The sequence below is a fragment of the Protopterus annectens genome, chromosome 7.part0 (assembly GCF_019279795.1).
Source record: "Protopterus annectens isolate FY-2018-M chromosome 7.part0, PAN1.0, whole genome shotgun sequence".
In the NCBI taxonomy this organism is placed as follows: Eukaryota; Metazoa; Chordata; order Ceratodontiformes; family Protopteridae; genus Protopterus; species Protopterus annectens.
Window position 1 is genome coordinate 417,033,901 of NC_056739.1, and position 18,084 is coordinate 417,051,984.

The window sequence follows — 18,084 nt, forward strand, 5'->3', positions numbered from 1 at the left end:
ATTCAAAGTTGTTTAGGTAAATTTTTTTTGTGTGTCATGTGTTTCATTCCCCCAAATGTGTTCTTCATTCACCTTTTCTTTGAGTACTTCTGTGGTATGCCTCACTAAAACGTGGGTTTAGAGAATTCATATGACATAGGTGGGGGGGGGGGGTTGAACCCACTTAAGTGTATTTATGTTGTCTTGCTTTCATATATTCTATTCTCCTGAAATGTGTTTTTCAGTCGTCTTTTCTAGAGTGTTTCCATGACGTATGTTGCCAATATTCTGCCCCAGCGAATATCAGTGACATAGGAGGGGTTCAGTTCCATTCATATGTATTTTTATTTTCCTGCTATCATGTGTTCCATTCCCCCAAAAGTAGACATACCTATTATCAATGTGTAAATTATGCCATGGAGTTTGTCACTTTCTAACCTAATTTATTTCTGGATTCATCAGCTATTGTTGATATAGGAAGTTGGGAAATACGGGCTCCTATTCCTACCTTCATACTGCTCATTCCTTATTTTTTCACCTTTTGTTATGCATACCAGTTTGAAATTTATTTATTTATTTAGTTTTATTTTACAGTTTGTTTACCAGGATAGTCCATTGGGCCAAGAAGAGCTTGTTTTCAATGGAGTCCCAGGGAGAAAAGCTCCATGAAGAACAATATAATATGAAGACAATGCATTTACATTTATGTAATACTATTGAAGAACGATGGTATTACATAACATGACAAAAAATCCACAATTCCAGTGAGAATACAGTCAAAAAAAAAAAAAACAAAAGATAAAATTACACACAAACACACACACATAAATAAGTAAATTAAAATAAGAAAAATCCATCAATGTTCTATTTTTGGTTAGGGGTCGCCACAGAGGAACTCCGGTCCGCTAATGATTGGCAGTAGATTTTTATGGTGCCAAGTTGCCAGCCTGATGCCCAACCTTCAACGAAGGCATGCCCATTCATGCATGTCTTTTCAAATGCCACTTGACCACAGGGAGGACATGCAGACTCCACACAGAATGCATTCCAGCCGCAAATTGAACAGGAGAACCTCTTACTGTGAGGCAACAACGCTACCACTGTACTACCACGGCTCGATGCATATATAAATAATACAAATTTATTTCTAATAGAAATAAAGTACAGCTGCTGCTGTTATGCAAACTCCTTTGATGTCTCAGTGTACTGCAATTGTTCTTATTGTGTCAATGCAATAGTTGTGATTTTCAAATCCCAAAGGGGCTGTATTTAGTTTTATAACTGTTTTATTTGCAGTTTGCACATGTGATACATTTCCCTGATATGTGTTTTATTAGTCTTTTTTTAACTTTGCTGTAAGTGGCTCACTTTGCTAATGCACAGCTATAGTAACTTTTGGTGTAACTGTCATGGGTTTAATTCCCTTGAAGCCTAGCTTTCATTTCTTGCAATCAGTCTGCACAAGTGGTACATTTGCCTGATATATGTTTTATGACCCCTTTCACTGGGCCCTCTGCATTAGCTCACCTTGCCAGTAAACTGTGGTTATATTGTCATTGTGACTAAATTGATGGGTTGACTCCCCTCAGGGCACCTTTCCTGTTTTTAATGACACTCACATTGTAGTGCAGGCCAACTACTCACACTCTGATTTGTCAGGATTGGTGTAAGTCAGTACATCCATGTTAATTTATTGTATCCCATCTCTCCTGTCTGACTTTCTCATTATTCTACAGTAAAGTACTGTCATGCCACCTTCTCCATTGTGTTTTGCCATTTTGCTTTGTTCGGTATTTCCCTTTGCACTCTTCTATCCATCTATGTGATTTATGCTGCTGTAGTGAAACCTCTACTCCACCCTTAGCCATCCATGAGATTCTCTCTTACATGGAACTCTTCTCTGCAGATATATTGCTCTATGTTACTTCAACATTGTCAATATCATTTTAACATCTATGTGAACAAACGTGATTACTACTAGAGGTGCTTGCGAGTATTCATTGTTTACCTCAGCTGCTTGTACTTTAATCTGACCATGGGGTGATCTAACATGATCTGGCTGTGACTCTGTGCTGCAGCCACAATGAGGAGCTGATCTTCATGGACAATGACTTGGCTGCATGCATAGGTAATAAGCCTTATAGCTCATCACACACACACGCGTGCACACATACACACACACACACACACACACACACACACACACACACACACACACACACACACACACACACACACACACACTCACACTGAAATAGTGCTAGCTTGGGCACAAGACACAGCACTTCTGAATCAACAAGCCAGTTTGGTGACTTACTCCTAATCATACAAATTGCAAATGAAAAAGGTGAGAATTTAAAGTTATCAGTAGAACTATAGTTAGCTCACATGCTAGGGGCATAATCTGCTGTCACAGTTATTCACCTGGAAACAGATATGTAAACTGGTATTGGTGATTACAACAGCTTGCCATTGGTCTAAAGCCTTGATTTTGGTAGTCCAACAGGAACCACATATGTCTCCTGACAATGAAGTCCAAGTACTTAACTCTCCCTGATGGACCCTATCTCATATATACCTTTGAATCCTGTGAATATTTAAAGATGTCTTCTTAATGCCACTTGCGTCTTATGGCTGGCCAAGACAAGAATCAGTTAACAAATAGGCATGCATATAAGTTAGAAACACAGTCTTATTTAGATTTTAGCAGTGGGGGAAGCCATCTCACAGGTATGCAGTCATGTAAATGCACCAACAAGGGAAGTTTAGAAATGGCATGTGTAGGTATTGTACTCAGTGAACTAATGTAGTGGTCTGTTTTTGTACTGGGAAAGGTGAATCTGCATCTTTAGTAATGTGGCACATTTTCTGATCTACAGTAGTAGTTGGCTTGGGTTCATAGTGGCTCTATTGCTTTCATGGGCATTTGTGACATGCAGACAGAAAATAACAAGCAGGCAAGCAATAATGCCCAGCAGGGTGTGTGTTACTGTGTAAATAACCCCTGATCAGGGGTGGAATGAGGTGGTGGAGGGCCTCTACACCTCTAGAAGAGTGAGGGTGTTTTTATTTACACAGTAACCCACACTGGGGGAGAGTCGTTATTGCTTTTAGAGAATGGTCTGTCTGTAAAATTGTTGTGTTTTACTTACTTTTTTATTACTATATTATTTATATATATATATATATATATATATATATATATATATATATATATATATATATATATATATATATATATATATATAAAATAAAAAATAGTTCTTCCACCTAATATTTCAAAGTTGCTCTGTAGTATATGTAAATGGTGTTGGAGGAAGTATTTTATATCCAAAGTGCAACATTTCCAAAACACAGACAGATATTTACTTCATTTTTGGTCCCATACTCCTAAAATGTGTTGTTTGCTGCCAATTACTGAGTATTGAAGTCACTAAATAATTACATACGTTTGAATTTCAGACTTTTTTCCATCAGAAAATGCATGCTGACACAAATCCTGTTATTCAAGTAACTTTCTAATTTTATAGGAGCAATAACAAAAATCTGTATTTTTGAGCCTTTGTTTCCTCTTTATTTTGGGCTTTATAAATATTTGAAGAGCTAAGAGGGCAAGAGGTCTGCAAACCTCTGCTGGATCGATTTCACTCTCTCTCTCTGTTGCTCTCTATCTCTCACACTTCTGCTTTCTTGCACACGCACACTCATAGGATCATAGGAGCATAGGAAGTTACTAGTCTGTTGGCCCTGAGGCCCTTATAAGCCTAGCCAAGAGTTTAGCTCATGCATAGACAAATCAGCACACGATGCCCCTGTCCAGCAGGGACACGGATGGAATCCCAGGGATGTATTTTCTATTTCCCATCCAGTTATCCAGATTGCACTTAAAAAGGGGTAAAGAGGTACTCTGCTTGATGTGGAGAGGGAGTCTATTCCATAGATGGGGGAGTGTGTGGGACACAGATCTGTCCCACCAACAAGTCCTATTGATGTCACAGACCAGGTTGAGGCTGCGTGTGCAGGTTACTCAAGTGGAGCATGACTTGCGGATATGCAGCAGTCCCATCAAGGTGGGTTCTGAGATCACCTTGTAGGCCCTCTGAGGTGTCTGTATGAAACAGAGTAGAGGGATAGGGCTTTTAGCTTATCTGTGTATGGTATATTTTTGAGGCCCTGGAATCTCCTGGTGAAGAACCTCTGTGGTCTCTCCAGCTGCTGCATGTGCTTTGTGAGGTACATACCAAATAGGGCATTGTACTCAATAATGGGCCTTATAAGGGAAGAATACAGGGATGTTATGACCTCCTTGTCCCTAGATGAAATACCCTTACTTATGAGGTGGGCCATGTAGAAAGCTTTCTGTACAATGGAAGCAACATGGTGGTCAAAAGTCAGGCTGCTATCAATCTGGGTTCCCAAATCCCTCAAAACTGACTGCGTGCTTAGAGCATTGTTATTAATGTGATAATTTGTGAGGACATCTCTCTCCCCAAAGGGGATGATGATGCATTTTTTTTGTATTCAGCTTGAGGCCATGTTTCTGGCACCTGTCATTTGTCTGGGTGAGACCCTCTTGAAGGATGTCCACGTCACTAGGGGAATTGATGACAGCTTCCAACTTGCAGTCATCTGCAAACTTGGTCAGCCAAAGCCCACTGGTTTTGGCCTGTACCTCAGAAAAGTATATCCCAAATAAGAGAGGCCCCAAGATCAAACCCTGGGGTACACCACTCGATACGGGCCTAGTGCTTGAGCTGGCTTCCCCTATTTTGACTAGGTAGGTTCTACTCAGACACACTTTTCTTTCTTTTTATGTTTCTTTTAATTTTATATTCGTAAACAGCTAAAAAAAAGAAGTTATGTACTCACCATAACATTCCATCTGTGTTGTCCATTTTCATTCTTCTTCAATGAATGGGTTTGGATCTGACCCTTGGATCTGACTTGGTCACTTTCTACAGATTCTAGGATCCAAATCTCGAGCTCCTTCCTTATCCATAATGCCCTTGTCCCCTGCAACACCTCAGATCAAGTTTGCTGCTAATATGTACATTATATACATATAATACAATAATAATGCTATGACAGGAAAGTGATAGTTGAAAAATTAGGAGCTCAAACAGGAATTATGGTTCCTAACAACACTTCTATTAGGTCTCTCCCAAAAAGAAGGATGTGGGAAGGAGAAGGAGAAGTTGAGGAAGAATGAAAATGGACAACACTGTTGGAATATTATGGTGAGTACATAACTTCTTTATCTGATGTTGTCATTTTTATTCATTCCTCAACCAATGGGACAGAGTCCCCAGCTACAGAAAATTGGGTGGCCCTCATGGAAGGATTTTCCAGAGCACCACGGAACCAAAGGCAGCTCTATTCCTGGAAATTATATCTAATTTGTAATGAACAATAAAGGCATGAGTATCTGACCAAGAGGCAGCAGCTCAAATATCATCAATGGAGGCTCTAGACCAAAAAGCTGCTCAAGAAGACATTGACCTGTTTAAATGTGCCTTCAATTGTCTCGGTAATGCAATACCTTTGGAAGAGTGGACATAGGAAATGTAATCTGTTATCCATTTGACCAGGGTGGTCTAGAAACTGGCCTTCCCTTTCTTACTTTAGAAAAGGAAGCAATAGCTGATCAGATTTTTTGAATGCTTTTATTCTGCCTAGGAAAAAATACAATTGTCTATGCACATCTTGAAGATGAAGAGTATATTCACCTGTATTTTCAAAACTTGGGAAGAAAACTGGTAGACTGATGACCTCATTGATATGATTTTCAGAGGAAACTTTTGGTAAAAAAAAGAAGGATTTGTACGTAAAGTGACTCTTTTTGTGAAAGGTCAAATATGGTGGTTTAGAAGATAGTGCTCATAATTCTGATATTCTTCTAGCAGAGATTATAGCCACCAAAACACAGTTTTCCAAGAGAGAAATTTTAGATCTACCTTGGCTGATGGTTCAAAAGGAGAATGTACTAGGATTTGTAAAACCATGGTGAAATCCCAGTGTAGAGTGGGGTCTTTTACTGGAGGTCTGAGTAAGAAAGTACCCATAAGAAAAGCTTTACACAATTTAGTTGATGCCAAAGAGGAAGCATTATCTCCTATATGGTAATTGGAGATGGCGGCCAGTTGAACTTTAATAGTAGAGAAACTTGCTCCATCCTGGAAAACTAAAGCAAGAAACTCTAGTACTGCTGGGATTGGAGCAGTGAAAGGATCTAATTGTTTCTGCTGAGCCCAAATAGTGAATCTCTTCCATTTATTTTTGGATGTCTTTCTAATGGAAGCCTTGTGGGAAGATACCAAACTTTTTTGAACTGGAGCGGAAAGCCTAGAATGTCTAGCCATCATCAGAATTAGAGAAATCATGCAGACAGTTTGTGGCCTAGGAGATCTGAATGAATTGTCCTGAAGGGTGCGATAAGAGATCTGGACTTGTTTCCAGCATCCAGGGAGGATGTACTAGGTGAGACCATAGGAAGGGGAACCATACCTATTGAGGCCAAAAGGGAGCAAATGAGATCCCTCTGCCAGTCAAAACCTGTTCTTTCTGAAGAAATTTAGGGATGAGAAGTAGGGGAGAATAAGCATAAAGGAGACCAGAGAGCCAAGCATGAACTAGAGCATCTCTCAGTTACTGTCCATATGGAGGAATCAGGGCAAAGAACCTGCTCCATTTGTTGTTGGAGGGGGATGCAAATAGATCACAATAGTCCCTAAAGGGAGAAAGCTCTGAAAGGCTTACAACTCTTGAAGCACCACTCTCATATCTAGAACGTTGATATGCAGATTAGTCTCCTGTATCAACCACATGTCTCTGACTGTCCATCCCAAGAAATGTCTCACCCCCACCTGAACTGAGAGGTGTCCATGGTCAATGTGGTGCTGAGGAGAGGAAGAATAAATGGTTGCCCTTTCTTGATTTCTTCTGAGTGAACCCACCAAAGAAGAGAATTTTTGCACACTCAAGACTATTTTATGGAATGACTCAGCTGGTAGCAATGGAAGGACCATTGTACTGCTAGAGTCCATTGGAGGATTCCCATATTTAAGTGAGCTTTTGGAATCAAGGTTATAGTGGCAGCCATCGAACTTAATGCTTTAAGGACCAATCTTGCTGAGGGCATTGGAATGGCAAGAACTTGTCTGAAGTGTTCTCAAGGTAAGAATTCTGTTCTGAGGCAGGAAAGCTAGGCAAGTGACTGTGTCCAAGGGGGCCTATGAAATCTATCACTTGAACTGGCTGCAGATGAGACATTTGCATGCTGATTGTGATTCCCAGTGTCACTGCTAGGTGGAGTAGATAATATCTGTCTTTTATTAGTAGATGCCTGGTTGGTGTGGTCAGGAGTCAGTCATCTAATTAGGGAAACACTCTTAATCCAAGCAGTCTCAGATGAGCTGCTACCACTGCCATATATTTGTTGAGCACCCTGGGGGCTGTGGTGAGACCAAAGGCCAGGATTATAAACTGTTAATAACTGTCACCCAGCCAGAAGCAGATGAACCTTCATGAGAATCTTTTCATTTTGATGTGATAGTACATATCTCAAAGGTCAATGGAATACATCCAATCGTACTTTTGGAGAAGAGGTAGAATGGAGTAGAATGGACTGTACCATGACCATCCAGAATTTGGAGTTTTTTATGAATTGGTTGAGGGAAGTTAGGTCCAGAATTGGCCTTAGGTCCCCATGTCTTTTTTTTTTGGCACTAAAAAGAACCTTGAGTAAATTTCAGATCCTGTTTGGTCTGGTGGGACCTTCTTGATGACTCTTTTGTCTAGCATTTTTGCAATTTCTTGATTGCTAACTCCCTTTGATAGGGTGAAACACTGGAGAGAATTTTGTTTTGTTTCACTGGAAGTTGTAAAAAAGGAATGAAGTATCCTCTAGATATGATCCTTTAAACCCAGAGATCATTTGTGATGGCTAGCCAAGTGTCTTGGTGCAAGGATAGGTGCCCCAGACTGCTTCCAGAGAAGGATAGTTGGGCAACCTCTCAGAAGCACTGGAAGGACCTGTCCAAGAGAGAATCTTGAGATCCTTGATTATGTGGACCCCCTCTGCCATGTGGACAGTGTCTACCATTATAATTGTTTCCCCGCTGCATCGGGGGGGGGGTAATTTTTCCATGTGCTCTTGGAAAAAGCCTTGAAACTTCTTGAACCACATTTTCTTACCACCATTCTGGTTCCTAGAAAAAGGTCTCTGTGAGGTAGAAAAATGAATTCCAGTGGCAGGCAAGGTCTTTCCATCCTCCATCTGTGGAGGTACTAAGACTTTTATCAGGTCACATAGGAATAGGCTCCACAGAGTCTGATTCCTTCCATGGCCTGTGAGAGAAAAGATCTATAATCTCATTGGTGGGGGGAGTAACCCAAGATTTGTATGGACCAGACCCAAAGGGTTCCAAAAAACAGGTTCTTCCTGGGAAGGGTTTTGGGCAGACCAACCACCTTTCTGGTGAAGGATTTCTAGGATGTCTCCAACTGAGACATCTTCCATTGGAGGTCTAGGGGGCCCTTCCCCCTCATCAAAGTCAGTGTCTTCTATGAGGGATGCATGTGGGGAATCCAAGTGCCTCCTCTTGCCCGTTCATTTACAGGGAACCTCCTTGGTGGGATGTTCTGGGAGGTATCAGAATAGACAGGGAGCTCAATAGGATGCTTGGATGCTGTTCTGGGCTGGCTGGCCCTGAGGTGGAGGATGTGAAGGCTCAGACATAGGATCCAGAGAAGGGACATAGTAGGGATCCGAAGACAGGAGAGAAGACATTGTTCTTGGCTGAGAGAAGACCCTCTTCACCACCTCAAAGACAGAGGGACCCAGAGAGATCAAGGGCAATCCCTCTGGATCCAAGATTCTTGGAGCAGACAACCTCTGAGCCCCCCCCCAGTCCCCCATCCTGAAGGAGGAGTCAGAGCTGAGCTGTCAAGCACTGAGGCTCCAACAGTAAGTGAAGGCTCTGAAAACTTTGGAGTCAAAGTTAACCCCTCTGGTCTGTTGCTGACACTTCGGCTCCAAGAGCCATCATGCTCCAATAGGGTCAGATACGATCAGGTCAGGGAAGTATTTGGGGTTGAAATAGGAAACACTTTTGGATCCAAAGTGTCAACTCTCACAACCCTAGGATCCATGAACTCCAAAACTGGTGGTCAGATTGGAGAAGAAGCAATCACTGAAGAAAGGCAGGTTGATGGCTCACAGCTCTGTTGAAGGACAAAGCTGGTAAACCCCCCATCTGGATCTGTGTTATGAGGAATCTCCTCATCATCCTATCCACCTCTGCTTCAGAAAGACTACGGGAGGACCTAATGGAAGATTAAGTGGAGGGTAGCCTAGAGGACTTCTTTGGAGTTTCTAGCAAAAAAGGTGACCTCAGCCTCATGGACACTGGTTCCAGTGAGAATCTAGGAACACAGGGCCGAGGGGACAGAGCTGTGGATTGCATCAGATCTGGAGACTTTAGATCCAATAATTTTGATATCTTCTTTGGAGGTTCTGAAGTAGGTGACTGAGAAGGAGTCCAGGCAGGAGAGCGCAGTGCTCCTTGAGCTCCTTGGCTTTTAGAGCAGGGGTTTGAGCCCCTAATGAAGTACCGGAAGTAGAAGCAGAAGCAGGGGGAAGGCCTTTCAAGATAAGCTTATTCCTGTGATCACTAAGGACTCTGGTACTGAAAGCAGTGTAAATATCATAGGAGGTATCCAAATTTGTTGGGCCTAGGCAATAAATGCACTCTCTGTGGGCATCAGAGTTGGGAATCTTATGGCCGCAGGAAGTGCATTTTTTTAAACCAGTGGGTTTTTCAGCCATACCAGACAACAGAAACAAGAGAAAACCTTTTTTTTTTTATCGTAAAGAAAAGGGAATGGAAGAAAGGCTACTAATAATGGTAGTAACAAGCTATACCTGCTGGTATAACTAGAATAAAAGTATCACAAAGACTACCAATGAATTATTAAAGAAATGTAAAACGGTATGAAAGAAATATATTGAAGATAGTAAGTAGAATTTTTAGCTAAATACTGACAAAAGTATCACTCACAACCCCAGTGGAACTTGAGAACCTGAAATCCCGACCATGTTGAACAGCGGCAAACAAGATCTGAGGTGTTGTGGGAGACGGGGGCATTATGGGTAAAGGAGGATCTTGAGATTCAGGTCCTAAAATCTGTAGAAAGTGGCCAAGTCAGATCTGAGGGTTGGATCTGAACCTATTGGTTGAGGAACAAATGAAAACTACAACAGATGCGATGTTTAATGAGTGTAAAATAATGGTGGCCATTAGCTTTCTTTCACTCCAAGCTTCACAGCACCTTAATAAGCTGCCAAGAAGAGGTGGACTCATTTTTCAGTGGGCATTAACTGTATATTACCTCCCTGCTGCAGGATGTTTGTTAGCCAATCAGAGTGGTGAAGTACAGGTTGCCTATTCTATTAATGCCAAGGAATGGCTTGCTGATGTTTACTATTGTGGCAAACTGATAAACTAAAAGTTATGGAACTACCATAACTTGGCATGTGTTGTCCATTTTTATTCTTACTCACTGAAGGGTTACAGATCTGACCCTTGGATCTGACTTGGCCACACTTCCAAGATATAGATCCAAATCTTGAGCTCCTCCCTCTACCCATAATACTCTACACCATCACCAACTCTTAAAATCAAGTTTGCTGCCTTACTGCCCACTGTGATATAGAAACAGGACAGACATAAGAAAAAGATTTGAAGCTAAACCTGGAACCTGAGGATTCCATTATCATCCAAAGATCCTACTAGGAGTGACAAGGCCAGGGGATGGCTGGGAGGAAGGTGAGGAAGAATGAAAATGGAAAACACAGATGCCAAGTTATGGTAATTACATACTTTTACATCTGCTGTTGTCCCTTTCATTCTTCCTCACTGATGTGTCAGAGTCCCCAGCTATGTAACTCTTGGGAGAACCCTCAAGGAAGGACATGGCAGAGTACTGTCATACCAAAGGAAGCTCTGTTTCTGGAGACAATGTCCAGTTTGTAATGTGCAACAAAAATATGAGTCTTTGACCAAGTGGCTGCAGTGCAGATATCAGCAATTGAAATTCTAGAGGAAAAAACAGATGCAATAGCCATAGATCTGGTGGAGTGGGCTCTAAGGAGGTAAGGAAATTCCAGTCCTTTTTGAGAATAACTCAACAGAATACAGTCAGTAATCCATTTGGCCAAAGTAATTTTGGAAACTGCTTGACCTAAGCGGTTAGGGGAAAAAGAAGCAAACACCTGATCAGACTTTCTGTACTGTTCTGTTCTGTGACAATAAAAACATAGTTGTCTATGAACATCAGGCAGGTACAGCATATATTTTCCCTTATTAGTAAAGTTCAGAAAGAAAACTGGCAATTGTTTGGACTGATTAATATTAGCCTCTGTGGCCACTTTAAGCATAAAGGAAGTGTTGATTCGTAAAGACACCCTATGTTTATAAAAAATAATGCAAGGAGGCCTAGCCAATAATTGTCTGCCAGTTTAAAGGGTTTCTGATTCAACCTCTGGAGGGCTACTGTGAGGTCCCAAGATGGAGAGGAATCTTTTATTGGTGGTCTAAGAAGAAAAATCCCTTTCATGAATGCCTTACATAATTTAGAAGTTGACAAATACAGTGATTCATTTCCAGCATGGAAGTCGTATATGGCTGCCAGTTGAAGTTTAATAGTAGAAAAGCTAGCTCCTTCCTTAAAAACAGTGGTGAGGAAAAGAAGGATGGCCAAAGTAGGAGCTGAGGAAGGATCTATATTTTCTTTAGAAGCCCATGTAAAGAATCTTTTCTATTTGCTCCTGTAGACTTTCTTGTTGGAGGCCTTCTGGGAGGCCAAGATAATGTCACAAACTGGGGAAGCAAGCCTGGACCATCTCACAATTACTGGAAGTGGAAAAACCATGCGGTCAGCTTGAGGGTGCGAAGGTTGGGATGTTGAACTCCTGATGAGTGAGAAAAGAGATTCCAATTGGGCTCTAGTATCCATGGAGGATATTTGAGTTGAGACCAGGGTAAGAGGAACCATACCTATTAAGGTCAGAAGGTGGCAATGAGGGTAACTGAGTTCTTCACCTGCTTGCTTTCTGTAGAATTTTTGGGATCAGTGGCAGAGGGGGGGTTAGCATAAAGGAGACTCTGGGGCCAGTCATGAAGCAGAGCATCCCTCGGTGACTCTCCCAGAGGGAAGATCAGAGTGAAGAACTTGTTCTTGTTGTTGAGGGGTGAAGCAAACAGATTGCAGCAAGGCTGGCCCCAATGGCTGAAAATCATGTTTGCCACTTACTGATTGAGGGTCCATTTGTGAGGAATCAGAACTGACCTGCTGAGTCTGTTTGCCAGTGCACTGGTTTCTCCATTATATCTGCTACCATCAGAAAGCGGTTTGATGAAATTGCCCATTCTCAGACCTTCATGGTCTCTCTGCACAACAGGTATGAGCAGGTTCCTAATTGTTTGGTTTTTTTTTTACTTTTTATTTGATTTTAAAATGTCAAACAAAATTTTAAATATTCATAACAAAACAAATAACAAAATATAACTATTTATAATTGTCCACAACAAGAAATTTTTATATACACTAAACCATTAGCATTTTTCTAATAAATCATTAAGTTTTTGCCAGGATATGTACTTATGAGTTACATTCATAGTTCTCATTTTTATGGCTGACAATTCTTTCTTACAAACAGATTTTGCCAGATTAATAAGTTCACTAAAAGAGATTGTAGTTTTGCACTTCCAGTTTTTAGTTATAACTTTCCTAGCGATAGCTAGGACAGGGAAAAAAGAGGTATTTGTGAGACTGGTATAGCGGCTGGGAGGTTCCTCCTTGTCTGTTGACATACCAGACTACTGACATGTTGCCAGTGTGTATTGCAATAGTCTTTAGGGGGAGAATGTCCTGAAAGGCTTGCATCATTAGAAGGACTGCTCACATCTGTAGGACATTGCTATGTAACTTGGTCTCCAAGTGGGAACACGTGCCTTGGACTATCTTTCCTTGAAATGTCTCCCTTCACCTTAGTTGGGAAGCATCCATGGTTACTATGGCTACTGGGGGAGGAAGAGAGAACAGTCTGCCCAAAAACAGGTCATCTGACTGTATCCACCATCGAATATGAGATCTACAAATTAGTGTGAGTTTGATGGGAACAGAGACTGGTAAAGAACAGACCACTGTACCACCAAGGTCCATTGGAGGATTCACATGAAGAACCTTGCTAGAGGGACCAGAATAATGGCAGCTGGCATTGAGCCAAGAGGTTATAACACTAGTTTCACTGGAGGGGATAGATGAGACAGTAAGTCCCATTCCTAGTTTCTCAGAGATATGATGCGGTGAAGAGGTAATGAAGCCACTTAAAATGCAGTATCCAGTTGAGTTCCTATAAATTCTAGAGTCTGTACAGGAGTCAAGTTGGATTTGGCAAGATTTATTGTGATGACTAAGGAGTTGGAGATGTGAAGCAAGTAATCTCTGGCTTGTAGCAATTAATGACTGGTTGGTGTGGTAAGGAGTCAATCGTCAATATAGGGAAACACCTGGAATCCTTTGAGCCTCAGGTGAGCTGCTATGACTGCCATGCATGAACACCCTTGGGATTCTGGTGAGTTCAAAGGACAGTGCTCTAAGCTGGTAGTGATTTGCTTCCAGCTGAAAGTGCAGGTGTCTCCTGGAGTGCCTGTCTACATTTATATGATAATACGTATCCTGGAGATCTGTAGAGCATATCCAATCGTCCTTTTGCAGAAGAGGCAACATGGACTGAACCAAAACCATTCAGAACTTTGACTTCTTTACATACTGATTCAGATTGCTTAGATCTGGAATTGGTCTCAGGTCCCCTGTTTTCCTTGGTGCTAAAAAGAAGCAGGAGTAAGTTCTGAATCATATTTGTTTGGATGGGACCTCTTGGATGGCAATTTTGTGCAGCAGCTTTTGAATTTCTTGAGCTGCAAATTCCCTCGGACTGGGTGGAATGTTGGGGGTCTCCTCCTTAGGACAGTAGGTGGAAGAGAAAAGGGAATGTTGTAGGCTTTGGATATGCTACTTAACACCCAGGCATTTTGTGTCAAATTTGTCCAGGTGTCCAGGTACAAAGAAAGTTGACCCCTGACTGCCTTCAGAGATGAGCAGTTGGGCAATGCTTCAGGAGCATTGATTGGGCTTGACCAAGAAGCATTCCAAAAGCCTTAATTTTGTGGACCCCATCTGCCTCTGGGGTGATGTCTCCCATTGAAATTTCCTCCTATTCTTCTGGGGGAAGTATCCCCACGCGAGTCCTGGAAAGGACCTTGAGATTTTCAGAACCATGTCTTCCTACCACCTCATTGGTATCAAAAGAAGGAATGTTGAGGGGTAGTAAACTTGACTCCCACAACAGACAGGGTCTTTCCCACATGCTCACTGCAGGTGAGCATTTCTTTCACAGATGGCCCGAACAGAGAGGAGCCATCAAAGGTGGCATTAACAAAGGATGTCTTGAAAGGCTCAGCAAAGTCATACAGCCTCATCCAAGCATGTCTTCTAATGGCTATGCCTGAACCGACTGCTCATAAGGTACCCTCTGCTGCATGGGAGATCAGCCTCATCAAGGAGTTGGCAATGGATGAGAGGGTAGCCAGTTGTGGAGAAACCTTCTTAAAATCCTCCATGGATACAGAATTGGTGAGTTTGAGAGCTTTTTGGTCAAACCTCTTTGCAAACATGTAAAATGAACCAGGTAATTTAATAACCGCAGTGCAAAAGTGCTCTTTCTAAATCTGCCCATCACTCTGCACTCCATGTTCAGTAGATGGATGGAGGAGCTTTGCTTGGCTAGCTCCTTCTTAGTGGCTGCCTCGAGAACTATGACATCAACAGGAACACCCTTACTCCAATGGGGTCTGTCTGATGGTGGAACCAAAAATTTATATGGGTATTTGGGGATGGGCTTGACAGTATCTGGTCCCTTCCAAGCCCGGCAGGAAACTAGATCAATAAGTTCAACTGATGGGGGGGGTTACTCAAGATGTATTTGAATCATCCCCAAAAGCCTCCACGAACACCAATTTCTCAGAAGAAGGAATTTGGGCAGATCAGCCACCTTTCTGTCAAAGGATTTTCAAGATGTCTCCAAAGGAGACATCATCAGGTGGTGACTAGGATCCTTCTCCATAATCAAAATCGGTGTCTTCCATGAGAGACTCCATTGGGGAGTCTATGTGTCTCCTCTTGCATGTCTTCTTCAGAGGAATCTCTTCCATAGGGTACTCGGGAGAGGTGTCAGAAGAATGGGAGAATCCCTGTGGGGGGATCCATGTGGAGGCTTCCTTGAGCTGTCTGACCCTGGTGGACAAAGATTATGGGCTCAGAGCTTGGATCTGATGTGGGGCGGGGGATAGGATCTGAGATTAGAGAGAATAGTTCTCTATAAATAGAGAAAACCTTTTCATCTTCCTGAAAGGCTAACAGACCCAGGGACACCTCTCCCCCCTCCTCAGGGCCAAAGCAATCAAAGAGGGAAGGCTGGAGCTGACCCCATATCTGAGCCCTCCAGAGAGAATCAGACCCGAGCTGTCCAAGGCCATGGCACCAAGAGGAAGGGAAGGAAATGACAATGTTGGAGCCAAACAAATCTCTCTGAACCTGGCACTGACCTTTCAGATCCAAGACCTGTGCTGATCTGACAGAGTTGGAATTGAAAAAGGAAGCTTTCTCAGATCCAACACCACACCTCTCAGCAATACAGGAACCTTGGACTCTGAAACTGCAAATCAAATTGGAGAAGGATATAATATTTGTTGGGCAGATGCACTCATGGATCCAGGGTGGGGTGAGCTGGCAGGACCCCTGTCTGGATCTGAACCCTGAGGAATCTCCACATCATTTTGTCTATGTCCACCTCTGTCAAGCTCCTAGATGATCTAGATGATACTTCAGATGGTGGATTAGATGATTTATTTGGACTATGGAACAACTGACCTGGTAGACCCAGAGAAACAAGTTCCAAGTTAAGCTTCTAGTGTTGGATACGATGGCTTGAGATCCAAATATGAAGTGGATAAAACTGGTGAGCAGGAGATAGTGATGATTTCTGTCAGGTCCAATCGACTTGTAGACCCAGTGAAGGCTTGGCGGTCTTTGGTTCCAAAGGGGTCGGATCCGAGGCCTTAACAAGTTTTTCTGGTGGCTCCGAGGAATCCATCTGCAATTTTTCAAGGAATTACTTCCTTGGATCTGAGGAGCCATGGTGAATTTTGGAGGGGGTTTGAGCCCCAACAGAAGGAGAAGATGCTGGTAATAATCCTTTTAAGATCAAATCTGAAGTAGTTAACTTCATTTGATCAGCAACCTGTGGGGTATCGGATCCGACCCGGATCCAAGTCGGCAGCTTTCCAAGCTAGAGATCTGAGCTCCAAGCTCCTCCCCTTACCCATAATATCCTGCAACCTCCCTCCAGTTCCCAGATCTCATTTTCCGCGGCTTCTTGAAGCATGAGTGACAAGCTCCTTGCGGATTTGTGAGTGGTTTAATAGGGTTTTTTTGCTCTGTTTTTCTCAAACTAAATTGTGTGTGTGTGTGTGTGTGTATTAATTGACCCTTAGTTTATTTAGCTTAACTTGTTTTAGTTATCAGTTAGTCTTAGCCTTTCCCTTCCCCTTATCTGTGTGTGAGGGTGTGTGTGTGTGAGTTGCCATGGCCGAAGGCCCTAAGGCCATATTTTCTAAATGCTCTGAGTGCAGCCATAAGCTTTCCCCAGCCGATGGCCACACTCAGTGCGTTATTTGCCTGGGGGTGGTTCATTTGTCATCAGGCTGCCAGATCTGTGCCGCCTTTAACCCCCAGGCTTTGAGGGACAGTTGGACCAAGTTAATCCTTGCAGGCCTTTTGCCCACAGATTCTGCTTCTTCCTCCTCTCTCTCAGTGGCACCAGCCATGGCTGCGGCTGTTCAGCCAACTGTTCCTGCTCCCCTGGCCGGGACTCAAACTCCCATTGTGACCCAGGGAGAGAGGGACTCCAGAAAGAAAGATAGGTGAAACAGAGAGAAGGAAAGAGACAGGGAGAGGCATAGGAGCCACAAGCGGTGGGCCAATTCTGCCCCCTTGGCCCTGCCGGCTAAGCAGCTCTGTTCTCCCTTGAAGGTCCTCCGGGTCTTCCCCCTCTCGGCTCCGTTCTCCACGTTTCTCTCTGGAGCCGGAGGAGGAGACCTGGTCACCTTCGAGGTCATCGAGGCGGCCTTCCTGGCCAGCCTTGGCGGCTTCTAGATCAACGAGGAGTCTTTTGGATGCGGACATGGACCGGGTGATGCGTCACTTCCTCCAGGCCCAGATGCAGATGGGAGTGCTCTTGCCTCCCCCCCCCCTCTGGGGGGGAGCTCGGCCCCTTTCTTTGCCCCATTGCTCCTTCTCTGATCCATTATCGGGTTTTGGAGCCATCGGATCTGGGTAGCGTCAGAGCCGGGGAGTCGGTGCTGATAGTAATCGCTACTTCGACACCGGCTGTACCCTCATGTTTGTCGGGTCCTTTTTCAGATCTGATCTCTTGGGGCCAGGAGCCGAGCCTCGGATCTGGAGGGGTGAGTGTGTCTTTGGCTCCGATGTGGTCCGAACACACTTCTCTTTCGGGTCTGATCGCTTTGGCTCCGGTGCCGATCCACACATCGGATCTGAGGGGGCTGGTCTTGGATCCTAGGGAGAGCGGTTCACCTTCGGCCTTTGACATCGATCCTCTCGAGGGATTCGAGGCCCCAGGCTTGTGCTATGGATCCACCTGCCATTCCCTCGCAGACGGGCCTGTCTTCCATCATCCGACCCCAAGGACAGCCTGTGTCTACGTCCCAGATGGTTCCCCTAGAGGAACAGGACCTAGTTGGTGAGCCCTCCTTGGACAGCCCCCCCGAGGAGGTTCCTCACAAATGAAAGTGTAAAAGGAGACACTTGGACTCCCCCGAGTCCCTCACGGAAGATACTGACTTGGAGGAAGGGGAAGGTCCCCCCAGGTCACCTCCCGAGGACGTCTCCTTTGGAGCCATCATGGAGATGCTGCACATTAGAGGGGGGTGGTCAGCCCAAAAATCTTCCTCGGATGAGTCT